We start from the raw sequence: 5000 nt of genomic DNA on the forward strand, positions 1-5000 counted from the left end.
CATTTCTTCCTCTTTCACGCTTCGTCTCTCGAAATGGCAGGCTGACAAAGGATGACCGATCCAGAAGATCCAGCTTGCTCGTTTTCAAGATGGGTATATGCCCACTACTTTGACTCCATTGAAAATAAGGACGCCAAGAACATTTTAGTTAAATGCACACTGTACTTGAAACCCAAACCGCTTTCCACGTTGAAAAACAGTAGCCTACAAACAATTTGACGATTTCAAGAGGTGCCATAGCACCACCAAATTAGTCAGGAAAGGAGGGGATGCATCCCATTCGCACGAGACAGGGACACGGCAGGGTAGGTTATCCGACGTGGGGGGTGAGTACGTTGCTCCCCCCTCACTTTTGTTCAACTAAAATATCACTAAAATTGAAATAAATCAATTTGAAATAAAATATTATAGGCCTCTTGGCTCATTAATGCTTATTATATTTCATTGTAGCTTCAGCTGTACTTATCAAGCCTCAACTCTACTATCGTCCTTGGCATTGTTCAACAACGTTTATGACAAAATCTGGCGCATGTGGGGGGTTGAGGGGTCGGACATAAAAAAAAAGAAATTGAAAAAAAAAATTGGAAATAAAAAAAAATCCGACCGGACGATGACCAAACCTGACAACCAACCGGAACCAAACTTTTATTTTTCTTAGGCCTTATTGTATGTGGGTAAGACGCAATTCCTGAAAATGTTGGTTTTCAGTCTGCAGGCTTCCAAAACGACTTGTGGATGGCAGGTGAAAGTCATGCCACCTCATAGATTTGCACTGTAGATTGCCAAATCCTTATTTCCAGTCATTTTGGCTAAAGTAACTAAAAGTAATGCAAAAGTAGTGTAATGCCTTACTTTAAAAAAAAGTAATGTTGTAATGTAAGGCATTACTTTTAAATGACAGTAACATGTAATAAGTAGTGCATTACAGTTTTTGAGTAACAGTGCTTATTCCATATGGCATATGCACAGTACATCAATTAGATGTACAGTCTAGTCTTCTGTACAATCATCAACACCATTCTCAGCTCGTCTCTGTACTTCTGCTGCAAATACTTCTCTTTTCCCCGAAATATCTCAGCAGCCTGCAACCCTTAAAGTATGTTTAGGCCACCAGGGAAAGGAGAGGAGTGGGGATGTGGACTGCTTCAGCAGATTTTCACACATATCACACTCACACACAAACACTCTCTTTTTTAGTTTCTGTCTCTGTCTCTGTCTCTGTCTCTCTCTCTCTCTCTGTCTCTCTCTCTCTCTCTCTCTCTCTCTCTCTCTCTCTCTCTCTCTCTCTCTCTCTCTCTCTCTCTCTCTCTCTCTCTCTCTCTCTCCCCACCCCCACACTAAAAAGCGGTGCAGATTCTGTGGTGACCTCATGGATGATGCGTTAATCCCTGCACCAGTGAAACCAGAGCTCCATATCTGGCCGATGACATCATCAGCAGCAGCAGCAGGCGAGGCCCTGGGGTGGCTGGCTAGCTAGCGCAGCACTGGCCGACTCAAACCTCATGGCAGTGCACACACACATGCACACACACATGCACACACACATGCACACACACGCACACACCCTAGACATGATGGTAATAGCATACAAATGCAAAGACAAGCATGCATATGCATATGCATATGCATACGCACACGCACGCACGCACGCACGCACGCACGCACGCACGCACGCACGCACGCACGCACGCACGCACGCACGCACGCACGCACGCACACACACACACACACACACACACACACACACACACACACACACACACACACTAGTGTGTAGTAGTAGCAACACTAGCGCTCCGGCCAAGTGCACACAAAGACACATTGGTATAAACACATTGCTCAGGAAAGCACCCACCAACATTCCCATCTCGCCGCATCACCAAAGCATTTATGGCCACAGCCATCTGTACTCCCCAAAGCAACAAGGAGAGAGAGAGTGAGTGAGAGAGAGAGAGAGAGAGAGAGAGAGAGAGAGAGAGAGAGAGAGAGAGAGAGAGAGAGAGAGAGAGAGAGAGAGAGAGAGAGACAGAGACAGAGACAGAGACAGACAGACACAGAGAGAGAGAGAGATCAATAAGAAAACAAAAGCATGAGAGTCTGAGAGATACCCACACAGAAAGAAAGAAACAGCATGTGAGACAAAAAGAAAGAAGGAGTGACAGAGAGCATACAGTATGAGGGAGAAATACAGATAGGGAAAGCAATGGGGGCCAGCGAGAGACAGCAAGAGAGTGTAAAATGATCCTGTTGTCTGTCTCTGTGCCTGTGTGGTGAAGAGCCGCATATGGCAAAGACAAGTCCTGCTGTACTGCAGACCAACAGCTCACAGCTGGCATTACACAAGAGGGAGGAACCCCCTCTCACTGGCTCCCCTCCCTCCAACTCCATATCTCCCTCCCCGTCTCTCTCTCTCTCTCTCTCTCTGTCCATCTCCCTCCCTACCTCAATCTGTGTCTCCATCTCCGTCGCTCTCTCTTTCCATCTCCATCTATTCATCCCTCCCTCCATTCATTCATTCAGAATCAGCACGGCCAAGCGACTGGCCTTGTGTTTGGACGGTGGCTCACAACGCCAAAGGGAAAGAGCTTGAGTGTTTTCTGTGAGCTTGTTCGGTTGGATTGGTTTGGGTAAATGAAGGGAGGTGGGGGCTGTTTTGGATAGTGGGTGGGGGTTGATGTTGGTCCAGCCGTGGTAATGGCAGAAGTGGTCATAGTTGAGAGCAGACCTCGACTGGTAATCTGGCACACAGGGCATTTCTCAATGGGCCAACAGTCCTCAGGGGCCGATGCTGTTGGGTTTTTCTGTATTTTCTCAAAGACTACCCGCAATAACCTGGGGCCGTATTACAGAAACGCCCTTGAGAATCTTATCTTATCTGTCTAGTTCCGGTGGCAAAGGTGCTTTAGGATCGTATTTAGCAAAACATGTATTACAGAACAGCCTTTCCTAACTTAGTTTGCCCATCCTAAGAATAGTATATTACAGAACCATAATAACTTAATGAAATAATTTGCTGACCCAAACGATGTGAACAAATTCCACAATCCTGAGTGGTTCAGCTGCATGACGATTTGGGAGCTGGACGAATCTGAACATCCTCCAGACCCTCGAGTAAGGTGAAGCTGGGCGGGAATACAGAGGGTCGCGTAAAAAAAAAAAAATGCTCAGGACTTCTCTTGGTCCCAGTCCAGCCTTGTTTGAGAGAGACTGTGGGGTTATCCCCAATGGTCCAGGGGTGGATTGGGGTTCGCCAGACAAAAATGTGGGAGAGAGACTGGGGATTTGGCTTTGTCCCTCGGGCTGACCACTACAAAGCAGCCCAGTGTACCCAGTGTACCTCCGGCACTGCGGACAGCATGAATGGGGACAACTGTACAGCGGCGACAGTAGCCTGGCAGAGGAGATCAGAAAACACCTCTGACACAATGGAGCTTTCACCACTGGACGAAGGGAGAGAGGGGGAGAGAGAGAGAGAGAGAGAGAGAGAGAGAGAGAGAGAGAGAGAGAGAGAGAGAGAGAGAGAGAGAGAGATGTGGCAGAGGAAAAGCGTGACATGAGAGAGAACGAGAGAGAGAGAGAGAGCGAGACAGAGACAAAGAACAGCTGGTTATACAACTAGTCATAAACTGCTGATCTGCATAAGGTATGCAGGCCCAACCAGTTGGAGCAGAAAGCAACCACAGACTGATGTCTACTTGTTTACTCTCCTAGTTTTTGGCTGTGTGCTGGAGACTCCTTAGTGTGGCGGTCACCCTTTTGTATGGCGGTCGCCTACTACTGTACGACAGTCACCCTTTCGCTTGTGTTTGCCGTTTTGAGTGTTTGCCAGCAACCTTGTGTGCTCCCTCTGCAATCAAAGTGCGCCATCCTCAGAGCAGACGTCAGCAACAAAAACTAGGACTTGACCCCCTGTTATAACACACAGCTTCCATAGATAGAGAGGGAGAGAGAGAGAGAGAGAGAGAGAGAGAGAGAGAGAGAGAGAGAGAGAGAGAGGCAGAGAGAGAGAGAGAGAGAGAGGCAGAGAGAGGCAGAGAGAGGCAGAGAGAGAGAGAGAGAGAGGCAGAGAGAGGCAGAGAGAGAGAGAGAGAGAGAGAGGCAGAGAGAGGCAGAGAGAGAGAGAGAGAGAGAGAGAGGCAGAGAGAGAGAGAGAGGCAAAGAGAGGCAGAGAGAGAGACAGAGCAGAGTGGGCAGTCTGACCCCAAGCTGGGGTAAACACTCACCCACACAGACAGCTTTCCCTCGGGGTCAACTGGCTTTGATGGTTTCAGACCACACGAGCTTCCCCATCCGCCGGGGAATCCATGAGCACACACGAGGATGCCACAGTGTCACACACACACACACACACACACAAACACACACACACGAGTTCACGCAAGGGAACAACACAAGACACACAGGGCTCGATAGCGAGTGACAGTCACAGCGAAGGTATGTGGGATAGATAACGACCGAGATAGAGTGAGAGAGAGATAAGGAAGAGAGAGAGAGAGAGAAAGCAGAGAGTGATAGATAGAGTGAGAGAGAGATAAGGAAGAGAGAGAGAGAGAGAAAGCAGAGAGTGATAGAGCAAGAGAAAGAATGAGAGAAACTGAAAGAAAGAGTGCGATAAGGAAAGAGACCAACCATGAGGGAGAGGGAGAGGGAGGTGGTGGTGGGGGTGTCCAGAGAAAGAATGGAGGAAATTCCTTCCGTTTCTGGGCCATGATTCGCTGCTGTGCCTCCGGAGGAAACCGCTGGAGGAGGCAGTGACGCAACCACACACACACACACACACACACACACACACACACACACACACACACACACACACACACACACACACACACACACACACACACACACACACACACACACACACACACACACACACACACACTCTCAGCGGATGCCTCCACAGCAAATGCACTTTAGATGGGGGCTTTCCCACCGCATGGTCCACATCGCTCTGAGGCTGCAGAGGGCACAGGGTACTGGAATGCATATCATGCACAGAC

At 48.5% G+C, this 5000-nt stretch overlaps 1 protein-coding gene across 2 annotated transcripts in view; it reads right to left on the reverse strand.

Annotated features, from left to right (window-relative positions):
* Positions 1-5000, reverse strand: part of LOC134449214 (transcription factor HIVEP3) — a 175292-nt gene that overhangs the window by 57797 nt on the left and 112495 nt on the right. The window lies entirely within an intron of this gene.

This window comes from Engraulis encrasicolus, chromosome 5 (genome assembly GCF_034702125.1).
Source record: "Engraulis encrasicolus isolate BLACKSEA-1 chromosome 5, IST_EnEncr_1.0, whole genome shotgun sequence".
NCBI classification, from domain to species: domain Eukaryota; kingdom Metazoa; phylum Chordata; class Actinopteri; order Clupeiformes; family Engraulidae; genus Engraulis; species Engraulis encrasicolus.